A 14,768-nucleotide genomic window follows, 5' to 3' on the forward strand; every position below is an offset into this window, starting at 1 on the left:
CCTGGTGGTCCAGGGGTTAGGACCCTGCACTTCCATTGAAGGAGGCATGGGTTTGATCTCTGTTTGGGGAAACTAAGATCCCACAAGCTGCACAGCCACATAAATAAAGGTAACTTTGGGTATTGAATATAATCTAATATATAATGTCATATTTATTGAAACAGGAAACAAATATATTAAAAATATAATAAATATAATATTGTGATACATCTATTATAGAAGCATTCATAAATTTTTACTCATTACTAATGAAGCATACACTAATAAAGGGCTTCCCTGGTGGCTTAGCTGGTAAAGAATCCACCTGCGATGCAGGAGAACTGGGTTCAATCCCTGGGTTGGGAAGATCCCCTGGAGAAGGGAATGGCTACCCACTCCAGTATTCTGGTGCAGAGAATTCCATGGACTGTACACTCAATGGGGTCGCAAAGAGGCGGACATGACTGAGCGACTTTCATGTCACTTTACGCTAATACAACTTATTTACCTTGCAACTAAATGGCTTCAACATTCATGGATTGATTTTACTGCCCACTGTCACCACAGCTAAGTACACTTATAAAAGACAATTTTCAAAACTGAGCCTATAAAAACTAATCACAAACTGGTTAAATACTCAAATAGGAAAATAAAAATCAGCATTTTACCTTAAGACTTAACCTAGAAAAAAAGTAACACAACACGTCAAAGTAATAGCTCAAAGTTCTTAAAAATTTTGCTGCAGAAATGCTATACTGAACAAATCACTTGGATTAAGGTAAACAGTACTTCATATTTGGACCAAAATCTCTTTCAAATAAAGTGGTCTTTCTCATCAGGCCTCTGAATGCCAGTGTTATCTGCTTACAAAACAATGAAATAGACAATTTGATTTCAAGTCAGCCTCACCTTACTCTAGAGTAAGAACACATTTTTCCCCTCTTACTGGTTTGCCTGTTCAGTTAGTCTTTGTTGTCATTGCTGTGGTTTACTAAGGGTTTTTGGAAACCTAAAAGGAAATGCTTTCCATTAAAAAAAAAAAAGCCTGAAGTTGCTTTGCTGTATATGTGATAAGGTACTACATAAATCTAAGTTGCTGTTGTTGCTAATGGGATCTATTCTTACAAAACATCATTGTGTGAACTGCGTTTTTGCTGAGGCTGCCTGGAGGAGGGAGGAAAGTGGAGATTTTACTCCTGCTTTAAAAGGAAATAATCAGTCTGCAGGTGGCTGCATAGTGGGATAAGCAAATAGGACTAAGTGTAGCACATGGTTTTCTGCATAGAATTACACTGAACAAGAATGAACCAGATAAAGATCTTTTGTACAAATTGTGTTCTAAAGAGAAGCTTTGGGTTCTTAATTTTTCATGTTTATGCAGGAAAATCATGGTATTCTTAAAATTAGATTTTTCTCTACAGGAACTTCTTATTGTAATATGGAACTGGAGGAGTATATAATTTCAGCATTTCTATCCCTCCAAATCATCTAAAGCAATTATGAGTCAGTGTTAAGATGTTACAGGACAAAATAAATCCATGTTCTTTGATGCTGCATCATCGATCCTAAGATCAGAGTCAATTCGTTCCTATCAAAGAGTTTGTCCAAGGTTCAGAGTTAATATATGCTCTTTATTCAGCTCTAAATAGGAAATGAGCTGTTAAAAGGAGGAGTTAGGTTTAAAGCAATGTTGAATTAGTCACAAAAAATGTTTTATTTCAGGCTTTTTGCATCCCTTTATTCAGCTCAATTTTATAGTGCAGTTTAAAAATATTTGGCATACTCCATGGAATTTAGAAAATATGTTGCTTCAAGTCTGCAGCTTTACAATGAAATCAGGATAATTTCAGCACTGTCTGATTTTCAAAGATAAATACTTTCTTAAAAAACACTGCCAGATATCACAGCTTGCTGAGGGAAAAGTGAGAAATGATGAAATTCATTTCAAAATAGCCCCTGCATGTATTTGGAATAAAGTATTAACAACAACAAAGGTGTTCACAATTGTAAGATGTTCAGCCACTTAGCTCTGGCTTCAGAGCGTTTATTCCCTGTTCTTGTCACCTACTCTAATACTGCAAGGCAGCTGAGTGGCCTCCAGAATAACCATATTGCAGGACAAAAGAAAGGAGATGGGGATGGAAGAGTTCCAATTTCAGCCCAGTGCAGCCTGTGAGCTGGTGCCAAAGATAACAAAGTAGCATCAAAAGCGGTATGGGACAGCTGCACTGGCAGGGCACTACAAAGGCAAAAGAGAGAATGAGAGAGAGAAAGGGGATTCTGAAATCAACATATTTGTGGCCATGCAAGACAGGGAGAGAGGCAGAAAGAAAAGGAGAATATAGTAGGTAGAGGCTACTACTGTGAAGAAGGAGGATTGGGAATAAGGGAGAAGGGAAGAGACAGAGAAGAGAAGAAAGAGAAGTAGAAGGAATGTGCAGTAAAAACAAAAGTGAGACTGGGTGGGCAAGAACATTGTAGGAGAGTGACAGAGAACAGGTTGCTAGACTAATTTAAAGGATTCTCAAAACAAAGAAATGGTCCGTAGGAAGTTGACCACAAATTTAGTTTCCTTTCCAAGCAGTTAAAAGACTGGGACAATCAGTTCTTTTGTCATAATTTCCTTCAAGGCCTTCTTGTTAAATACATTGACTCCCAAGACAATTACAAAACTAAAAGAGAATTTTCTGCCAAATTTAAAACAATCCAACTTCATGAGAGAATGTATAGAGATGCAGAGGGTTAGAGGGAGGACAGTGAGTGAGGTGTGTGTGTATGCATGGTTGTGTGTGTGTGTGTGTGTGTGTGTGTGTGTATATGTGCACTTCAAAGAGTTCACTGAATATTACATAAATGGTCAATTATGAATGAATAAGTTAGTTGATAGAAAGCTAATAGGTAGATAATCTACAACTGTGGATCTCACTAGGGACAATTGTTGCCCCCCATGGGATATTTGGCAATATCTGAATACATTTTGATTGTCATGATTGGGGGAGTACAACTAGCATCTAGAGGGTAGAGGCCAGGAATATTGCTAAACATCCTGCAAGGCACAGGATGGCACAACAAAGTATTACCCAGCCCAAACTGCCAATAGCACTCAAGAGTCTGAGAAACTTCTATCTACAGTTCAAGAGACCTGTGTTCATGTTGATTCAAAACGTTGATAGCTGTGATAACTTGGCTAAGTTATTTTAGTTCTTTGTGTCTGTTTCCTCACTTGTAAAATGAGGAAGAAATTAAAGAACTTTGAAAAATTCTAAGAATTAAATGAGATTTTATATATTATGAAAATCACCACCACCCTGTCACTAGATTGCTTGGTAATAGATATAATTTTTTTTGCTTTGCTTTTTCTTTCCATAGTGTTAGCTGGGAATGGAATAAAATAAACCAATAGAAAATAATGTATGAAATATGCACTGATATATATATTTTTAACTTTGTGTACCAAATTCTAAGAGTTGGAAACAATGTCATAATTTTACAGTACATAGGATGCCAAAAATTCTTGCCCAAATAAACAAATAATAGAAATAAATATACTTGGAAATTAAATTAGACTTTCTTATATAAATATATCAATAGATAAAATCTTACATTTTAAATTGGTTTAATATTTTATTCTTTTCAATTCAATGATATTTCCCATTACCAAAGTCCTAGGTTATGTTCCCATCTACAGACACACAGTTCCTCTTTCTCATGATTTATCATACATGTGTTAACCTGTTTAGGACTACATTTTCTACTGAACTATAAGATTGTGGAAATAAATGAAGACCACCCAAATGAGAACAAGCACAAGCTATTTATTCAGAGCTTGCTAAAGTGAGGGAGTCAGCCAACATCACTTGCATTTGGCTGAGACTCAAAAGCAGGCAAAGAAATGAAAAATCTTTAGAGTAAAACCTAACAACAACAACAAAAGATGAAAGCATCAAGTATGCCCTGATTGGAGGTGTTGGCATAGGGAAGTTGGAGGCAGGCTAACTAGAAATGGGATGTCATAACTGATTCGTTAAAGAAGTAAATTTGGTTTCATCTAGTTGGTCCTAAATTGGAAGTGACACCAAAAGTTAGGGAAGTTATCAGTTGTTGATCCAGTGAATCCTGACTGGGACCAAAGGTTAGAGAGGTTGTGGTTTGGGCTCTGGAGCTGGTGTTGTGGGTTGTGAGTCAGAGTTCTATTTTAATATATTGCCTGGCTCTTGTCCATTTATATATGCAGTCACACAAGCTCCTCAAAGATAAATGCCAGGTCTACCTTGTTCTGTTTCCAAAGTTGAGCCGAGCAAGTGAAAAAGAACAATGAATGAAGAAAGCAAAGAAACGCCCAACAATGAGGGAAGGACTTATATTCTAGTTTCCATTCCTTCTTTACTCATTCTGGAGATCTCTAATAGAATACCTTGTATTAAAACAGAAGAATAAAATAAAAGCAGGTCCTCTCATTTCCAAATAAATAACATGGAGCCAGGGGAAAAGCATTCATTTTACTCACACAGATTCATTGAATATTAATACAGATTAGATCCTATGCCTGCAGGAAGTTCAAGTTTCACTAAGGAACATAAAGTCATAAAGACAATTATAGACTTTTGCTCCTGGACATGACAGAATAATGGACTAGATTTATTCTCTTGTTTCAGAGAATTTAAAAAATGGACAACATGTATGAAATGGGTTTCAATCATTAGACAATAGGTAACTCAACAAGAGATGATAAGAGAAGTGCACAGACAGGGCAAGAACTACAACTGGTTCTGGAGAGAATATTAGCCACAGACTGTGAAGGGAAGACCCCAGACAGGACCCAGTGATCTTCATAAGTTGAGGAGACAGAATTTATACCGAGCGATCCTTCAAATCTTCAGCTGAGCACTGGTCAGCAAGAGCTACAAGGAAAGCACCTAAAGTTGAGGGAAGAACCACAAGACATAAAAGTCAAATGATCATCAGAGTTCAAACAGGGGTTGGGAATAGTTTGTGTTCTCACTATCCAGAGTCTAGAGGATTCACAGTTCATACAGAATGGAATAGAACATCCAAAAAGTAGTAGTTAGGACAAAAATGCAAACTATTAAGGAACAAAAGGAATATATTGGACTTCATCACAGCTTAGTGGTTTAGTCATTAAAATGTATCTGACTCTGGGCAACCCCATGGACTATAGCCTGCCAAGCTCCCCAGTTCATGGGATTTCCTAGGCAAGAATACTGGAGTGGGTTGCTGTTTCCTTAAAATATTTTCAAATTATTCTGTTAAGAAAATGAAAAGACAAACCATACACTTAGAGAAAATGTTTACCAAAAAAAAAAATCTTACAAAGAATCTGTAAGGTCCCAGGTGGCACAGTGATGAATTTGCCTGCCAATTCAGGAGAGGAGGAGACCTGGATTTGATTTCCTGAAGAAGGAAATGGCAACCCACTCCAGTATTCTTGCAGGGAAAATTCCACAGAGTGAGGAGTTTGGCATGCTACAGTCCATGGGGTCGCAAAGAGTCAGACACCGCTGAGCGACTGAGCACACATGCAAGTAATTCTTACAATGCAGTAATAAAAGACAAAAATCTCCCTCCACAATGGGCAATTTAAACAACTGACTAAAGATATATGAACACCAAATGTGTGTGTTTGTGTGTTAGGCATGTGTGTGTGTGTTAGTTGCTAAGTCATTTCTGACTCTGTGACCCATGCACTGTAGCCCACCAGGCTCCTCTGTCCATGGGATTCTCCAGACAAGAATAATGGAGCGTGTTGCCATTTCCTTCTCCAGGGGATCTTCTTGACCCAGGGATCAAACCCAGGTCTCCTGAATTGCAGGCAGATTCTTTACCATCTGAGCTAGAGGGCAAATGAGCACATGTAATAATGTTCAATATCTTTTGTCATTCATTCAGTTCAGTTCAGTTCCTCAATCATGTCCAACTCTTTGCGACACCATGAATCGCAGCATGCCAGGCCTCCCTGTCCATCATCAACTCCCAGAGTTTACTCAAACTCATGTCCATCAAGTCAGTGATGCCCTTGAGCCAACTCATCCTCTGCCATCCCCTTCTCCTCCTGCCCCCAATCCCTCCCAGCATCAGAGTCTTTTCCAATGAGTCAACTCTTTGCATGAGGTGGCCAAAGTACTGGAGTTTCAGCTTCAGCATCAGTCCTTCCAATGAACACCCAGGACTGATCTCCTTTAGGATGGACTGGTTGAATCTCCTTGCAGTCCAAGGGACTCTCAGGAGTCTTCTCCAACACCACAGTTCAAAAGCATCAATTCTTCGGTGCTCAGCTTTCTTCACAGTCCAACTCTCACATCCATACATGACCCCTGGAAAAACCATAGCCTTGACTAGATGGACCTTTGCTGGCAAAGTAATGTCTCTGCTTTTGAATATGCTATCTAGGTTGGTCATACCTTTCCTTCCAAGGAGTAAGCATCTTTTAATTTCATGGCTGCAATCACCATCTGAAGTGATTTTGGAGCCCCAAAAAATAAAGTCTGACACTGCTTCCACTGTTTCCCCATCTATTTGTCATGAAGTGATGGGACTGGATGCCATGATCTTAGTTTTCTGAATGTTGAGCGTTAAGCCAACCTTTTCACTCTCTTCTTTCACTTTCATCAAGTGGCTCTTTAGCTCCTCTTCACATTCTGCCATAAAGGTGATGTCATCTGCATATCTGAGGTTATTGATATTTCTCCTTGCCATCTTGATTCCAGCTTGTGCTTCTTCCATTAGGAAAATGCAAATTGAACTACAACTAGATACCACTACTCACCTATTACAATGGCTAATAAGTGCTCACTTATCTATATCTATATCTACTTTATTAAAAACAATAGAGACTTTTTACATGTCAAAGATTAATTTTTCACTCTATTAGTATATATGCATAACTCTATTTATCCATCACATCATAAAACTGGGCCAATTAATTAGATCATGAAAATGAAAGCTTTTTCTGAAGTTACCTAAAAATATCAGGTAGGGGTGTTTGGTTAGCCTCGCTTTTCCAGTTAATTGTAATCCTCACGCTCTGTGCGCAGACTGTTATAAAATGGGGAAGAGTCAGTGCAGTGCTGTGGTCTCGTGTCCTCTTACAGGTTTCACTTGGTACTTCCTCTCTATGCGTTGATACTACAACCTTTTATTTGCCATGTCTGGATTAATAGTTCTGTTCCAATAACAAAGTAAAATGTTCTCCAGGCAACTTCAATAGCCTAAGGAAAACACAGTCTAGGCAACCTATTTTCTGACACTCGTGTATACTTGCCCATACACAGTGATGGAAAAAGTGACACAGTATATAGATCTGCTAGTGACACATTCCCAGCCAAGTCTGTTTCCCTAGTCCCAACATCACTCAGCAACTCAGACCAAAGAATTTGCTGATGGCATCTTCTGCATATAGACACAAACCCAACTTTAAACACATTTTCTGAAAATCAAAATAACACAAATGGTCTAAGATTCCATACATGATAGAAACCCCTTGAAAAATAGCAAGAAATAAAGGGTAACTCACTCAATTTATACTCCCTGATGTCAGCTTGTCTGAGCTAACAAGATGCTTTCTATTAACTATAGTCTGTTGTTGTCTCAAGTTCTGAAATACATCCACAAAATCAAAGAGATACCAGAAAAAGACATCAAATGAAATTCGAAAGAGGAGGTATTCACTGAATTGATAAGAATCAAGCTAGGCAACTCTAACATATATGATGGGAGATTGTAAGACAGTGATAATAGAATCCAATGACAATAACTGATTAAAGTAAACAAGTTAATATTTTCAGAATAATTTGTTTAGCAATGCTACACAAATCTCTGAGCTAGAAAGGACAAAGCATCTTCATAATCTAATTACTTCAAAAATTCTATTAATGTAACAGTTCAATCTCATTGTTTGCATGATATCATTACTGAGAGCTTTAGTTGCCATAGCGGCAAAAGTATTAGAGAAAGTATCTGTTCATTTTCATAAAAAACTTTTTGGGGGATTTTATAGAAATGAAATATTTTGATTGAATAAAAATGGTTGCTATAATATCTTAGTATGAAAAAGAAATAGTCTATAAACAATCCCAAGAATATAACCTAAGTAGTTGTTTGATATTTATAGTGGGATAAAACATTAAAAATCTTATGATAAGACCTATAATGCAAAATATCAAACAAAGCAAAACTGTAATATCATTTGCAATCATTTCTGGTATTTTAGTTTAGTCCTAAAGAAAATATTCTAAATGTAGACTATCTTATATATGTATACATAGCAAATCCTCATTGACATAGTGGAAGAAAAAAATGCCCATTTAAATCCTAATAAACCTTGAGTTTATATTTGTTCTGTTCTCATTGGATTTGATTTTAGGAATGAATTTTTGCAATCAATTGTATTTCCATATAATTTTATTGAAGTTGGTAATACATTCTTATTTCTTTTAATGATTAAACATATTATAATATTTAGGTAGATTATTTTTAAGTGAAAAATTTGTAAGGAATACATATAATCAACATATCACAGATTTAAAGTTTTCTGAGGTCACTTAAGACCAATCCTGAGCTAAATCTACTTTATTAACTAATGCCAAAATATTGATTAAAACTCCAAGAAGAGCTATAGGGACAAGAATTTTATAATGCTGAGATGAATTTAGTTACAAATCACATGATATCAAAAGCATGTTTTTTAAAGAAACCTGGTAAAGAATTTTAGTGAATTAAAAGATCAATTGTCTTAACTTCAAAAGAGTAATCAAAACTTCTGTTACACAGTTTCTGACCAAAAGAGAGTTAATCAACTTCCCTGGAGAACAAACTATTTGCTATTTGCTACATGATATTCTTTAACTATTAATTCTTAAGACAGTGCTAGACATTTGCCCCATTTTAATGGGAGGTGGCTAAATAAAAGAAAGAAACCTCTCCATATTGATCCCTAGGCAATTTGACTTCACACTCTGTGCAGCTACTCTAACCTGCCCCTAAGTTATTCAAGTTTATGAGGTGAGAGAGAAACATTGAAATCTAAGCTCTTACATTTTTGGCAGAGATTTCTTTATAAATTTTAAACTTTTCAACAGGCAAAAACTATAAGCTATTTTTTGGCAATGCAATTCCTGCATAATACCTCTTTATCTCAATATTCCTATGATGTATAATTTGGGCCATTTTAAAAATCGTTATTAAGTGGTATAACTATAATTCAGTTTGAGGCACAGTGATATTTTTCATAGCATCTCTGGGAGAGATCATGTACTCATTAGAAGGGAAATATTCTGACATCAATACCTTTAGGCAGTTTGGTAGAGAGAGAGAAATGCATTTGAATATGAGTCCCATAATATAGACAATCACAGCTGCATTTCAAGTTTAGAAAGAAGGAACAGCTCTACTCCTAAATAAAAGTAGATATTTGTCAGAAGTTTCAAAAATCCATGTTCATTAAAAGCTACAATTTTCAGAAAACCAAAAAAATAATCTGATATAATCCAAATAAACACTCCTGTCTGTCACATAACCTTTAATTATAATCTGGCAACTGTAATTTCACTTAATTAGAAAAGGTGAAACCAATTTTGAATTGCAAATTATCCCTTTTATGAAAGCTCAAAGTAAAGCATCCTCAGACTGACAGAAACAGTCACTGTGGATTGAAATGCCCTATGATGTGATGTTTCTGATTAATCAGTGAGCCATTCCAAAAGGCTCTTATATGGAATCAGTCATTGGTTTTAATATTAGTAGATACAGAGTTGCAATTAAGTTTTGTATTATAATGTATGAAAGTTAGCACTCTAACCCTCTGCAATCCCCCTGAATTTTTCTCATTTGTAAATGGGGATAAAAATACCTACATTTCTATAAAATAAAAAGGATTAAGTAAGAAATCATAGGAAAATAATTTGATGGGCACTTAATGCATTTTAACTGAATTAACTGCAATTAATAAAGGCCTATATGCTTTGGGAGATACACAATTCTACCAAGAATGAAAAAAATCTTTATTAAAAATAAAGGTTAAATTGTTTTCTGGTTTTAGGCCTTATACAAACTGAGCTCTCATTGGTTGATTATGTAACTTAACCCAGTAAAAACAAAATGAGAAAAAAGAATTCGTTAAATTTCTAAGATCTTTACAATATTTAGCTTTTTTTTTTTTTGCTTACCAAGTTAATTTTAGTTGAACAAAATATTGTGCCAAAATATGGCTATAAATAAAACTGCCAGTGTTCTTTTCAGAATATCAGGAAAAGAACATTTTTGAGAAAATATTCACTAAAAAATAACATGTGATTTTATATACTAAAGAAATAATCCAGCCTTCAGGTTTAAGCCATTCCAAGAATCTATCCAAAACTAATACTGTCTTAAAATTAATATCATTTATTAAAAATAAGTGTACTAATTAAATGTTTAGAATCTCTGACCCAAAAAAAAAAAAAAATCAAGGTATCAAAAACAAAACCAAAACAATGAATATTGTCTTCAGTTTACAAACACAACATGAAAGAATATGATTTTTTTCTTTGCTAGTCTAGATATGATTTCAAAACATTATCACTATAAAATACTTTACATTTTGATATGCCTAAATAATATAGCAACATGACGCTTACAGATAGTTGTCATCTTATAATGTTCTATTTTTATGATTTCTATATTTAGTCATACTGAAATATACAAAGACATTTTGAGGCAAATAGATTTTCTGTTTCCAAGTTTTCTAACAGTGGCCCCAAGAGATGGAGTGCAGAACTAGAGTAAAAGACTTTCAGTAATTGTGAGAGTCTTTCATTCTAATTCAGTTCAATGTGTTATTTTTCAATATAATTTCAAGAGAATTATATAAAATTCTCACCACTGTTGTGAAAGGTATTTTGGAGAAAATTCACAAGCAAGAAACATTGTGCAAAGGAGGTTGTAGACATTTAAATATCCAAGGAGTGTTACAACCTTTGAATCATCCCTTTTGCATGTATGTAGACCATGTTAGAAATGTAAACAAAGGAAAATACATGTAGTTTATTCATTTTCTAGTGGAGATATATTTTAAATGCAGAAGCCTGAGGAAATACCAAGAAACCTGTTGAATCGTAAAACTACATGTAGAACATTTACAGTGATACAAAAAAGGAATAGTTCTTGACAGGTAGAGAATAAATACAAGTCTCACAAATCTGACTAATGATTTTAGCAATGTTCTCTAGGGAAAGGTTTGTGATGCATGTGAGAACCATGTTCAATAACTACCTACATACATGAATTCTGTTCATCCTAGATATTTACCATTGAAACTTTAAAACACTATACAGTCATTTTTAAGCTTTTATTCATTATAACATGAGAATCTATTTAAGACAAACTAGTTAAATGGAAAAATTTACAGTGGGTCAAAACAAGCAAAATTAAACCTTCCGCCCTCAACACCAGGTCCAGATGGCATTCAGTCCCATTACTTCATGGCAAATAGATGGGAAAGTGATGGAAACAGTGACAGACTTTACTTTCTTGGGCTTCAAAATCACTCCAGATGGTGACTGCAGCCATGAAACTAAAAGACACTTGCTCCTTGTAAGAAAAGCTATGTAAAAAACTAGGCAGTGTATTAAAAAGCAGAGACATTACTTTACCAACAAAAGTCCATCTAGTCAAAGCTATGTCTTTTCCAGTAGTCATGTTCGGATGTGAGAGTTGGACCATAAGGAAAGCTGAGCACCAAAGAATTGATGCTTTTAAACTGTGGTATTGGAGAAGACTCTTGAGAGTCCCTTGGACATCAAGATCAAACCAATCAATCCTGAAGGAAATCAGTCCTGAGTATTCATTGGAAAGACTGATGTCATGAAGCTGAAGCTCTAATATTTTGGCCACCTGATGTAAAGAACTGACTCATTGGAAAAGATCCTGATGCTGGGAAAGACTGAAGGCAGGAGAAGGGGGTGACAGAGGATGAGATGATTGGATGGCATCACCAACTCAATGGAGATGAGTTTGAGCAAGCTCCAGGAGTTGGTGATGGACAGGGAAGCCAGGAGTGGTACAGTCTATGGGGTCACAAAGAATCGGATACGACTGAGGTACTGAACTGAATTTAAACTTTAACTTCTAAATTTCTATTGTTCCATTAAAAACAATAAGAAATTGGCTTGGAATTTCTAATTATTAGGAAATTAACAAATTGTTTTAGTATTATGGTGATATATAGAAACAGTTACTCTTGAGCTTTGATAGATTTGTAGCTGACAACCTTGATGGATTTTATGCATTCTTATAATGGTAAGTAGCATGTTATTTTACAAGATCAACAAATAGAAATCATATCTTGTCATACATTAACAATCTCAATAATTCCCTTAAATTTTCATTTAGCCACTCTCTCATTTTTATTAACTTTGCTAAAATTACTTGTGTAGGGATTAAAAACGTCTGATGGCTATTTTGAAGAGCATTCACATTCAAGAGAAAGAAGTTGATAGCATTAATATTGTTGTGAAAGCTACAAATATATATTTTTCCCAGGATGATAGGCTTCTATATAGTATGCTATATATTCATTTTCCCTCTGAATCTATTACATAGTTTATCCTACATAAGATGAAGAATGTATTCCTAAACCCAAGAACATGTGAGTTTTTCTACCATTGGACTAACTTAACGTTTTTTAATTATTTTGCAATCATTGAACTGGTTGTTGACTGGAATTATGTGACTGTATATTTTTGACATTCTAGTTGACAGTAAAAATAAGTTTAGGTTTTTATTTCACCCTTCCATATACCCCTATTAAATATAAGAAAATGAAACAAGTGAAATTATAAGGAAATAAGAAGCACATTCACAGATTTTCCTTAACTAAGGTCTGTCTTGTTATAGGATATATAAATGCAGAACAGAAAAGCTATCAGTGTTAAAGAAGGGTTTTATAAAGGATTTTCAAAAAGCTTATACCTCTCTCATAGCCAGAATATTACCAGTCTATAAATGGGAGGTAATGAAATCAAGGGATTATGAGATGTAAAATGTAAATATTTATGATTTCTTCTTTGCTGAGGTGATGAATCAGCAATTTAGCCCTAAGTTTTAGCTCAGGTTTTGCAGCTAAGCTAAAGCAGTCTCCAATCCAATTTTATATCTATGTAGAATTCCTTTCAAATAGCAGTGGTGATCCGGCAGTTAATCTTCAATGTTCAGCCAGTTTGTCTCTTGCTGAGACAGAAACAGTCACACATACTTTTGAGGACACAAGTTTCAGTGCAACTTTTAAAAACAGCCCCTTCATGTAAATGAAATTATCCAGTAACATCTGACATGATGTAACATGACTTATCCAAATATACTCAGAAGGTTTAGAGGAAAACAAGAGAGAATTATGGTGTCTAGAAATTATATATACATAATATATAATTGCCATACCAAACAATTCCACACTTGGACAGTCAAGCAATGTATTATACACTAATTGAGCAGGAAATAAAATGACATAAAGCTACTCTTATATGTTCTAAAATCCGAAATTGCTAACAGAGGCAATAAGTGACAAAACTTTGGCAATAATTCCAAAAATATAAGCAAATTCAAGGGCATCAACAGGAAATTTGAGACAATCAAGCTATATCTCAATTTTGCATCTTTCTTCTCATCATGTCTTATTCCTCCAATCAAATCTCATGAATAATTTGAGTCTAATCTAATGCAATCCTGATTTCTCATGTTTAGGACATTATAAAGTATGTCTATTGTCTAGCCTGTACTTTACTCAGCATGAAAAACCAGGGGCTTATCCATTTTTACTCACATTTATTGTTTGTCCATTTTTACCAATCGCATTATGTGTCATATTAGAAGCAGAAATATGAAAAAATGTCAAGTCATTTCTTTCCTTGCACCTGAATTTAAAGATAAGATATATTTGAATTAAAATATTTTATTTGGCTTAGTCTTTGTTGTATAACTGTTCAACTATAAAGAAATTAAAAATAATATGAGAATTTGAATAAGCTGAAAATAAACATATACTTATTAGATTAGTCAGGGTGTAAGTAGAAAACAGAAACCATTTCAGTTGTTTTAACAAATATGACTTAATAGAAATAATTGCTAACTAGGCATTGAAAACTGACAGGACAAAATAGGCACGATACAACAGCACAGTGCAGGGGTCACATGGCAGCAACTGCAGGAAGCGGAACCATCCCTGTGGGAGAACAAGCAGAGGAGATTATAATTTTTAAAACTCACAGGTGTAGAGGAAGGTTGCCCTAGAGTTGAAATTCGGACCTTTGAGAAAGAGCCTGCAATTGTTACCTCTGAGATCAGAGGGATGCCCTGTGGGCCTGACACACAGACCTGGGAGGAACATGCATCAGGCATTTGATACTGATGTCATTAAGAGACCCAAGCTTAGTTCAGTTAGTTCTAGAGAGGAGAATGTAAGCTGGAGTCAACTGCCACTGGGAGGAAGAGTTGGTGGGTGTTACTGATGGGAACAGAAAGCCATTAAGAAGCACACAGAGCAAGCCCTTTTCCCACTGCTGTGCAATCTTTCTGGTGCTCTCTCCCGGCAGAGCCTAATTGTTGTTTTTTGTTGTTCAGTCGCTAAGTCATGTCTAACTCTTTGTGACTGCATGGGCGGCAGCACGCCAGGCTCCTCTGTTACACTGTCTCCCAGAGTTTGCTCAAATTCATGTCCAAAATAACAAAGATGTCTCACCATTCATTTTTATCATTGCGCTGGAAGGTTCAGCCAGTGCCATACATAAAGAAAAAGGAAGTAA

The sequence above is a fragment of the Bubalus kerabau genome, chromosome 6 (assembly GCF_029407905.1).
Source record: "Bubalus kerabau isolate K-KA32 ecotype Philippines breed swamp buffalo chromosome 6, PCC_UOA_SB_1v2, whole genome shotgun sequence".
NCBI classification, from domain to species: Eukaryota; Metazoa; Chordata; class Mammalia; order Artiodactyla; family Bovidae; genus Bubalus; species Bubalus kerabau.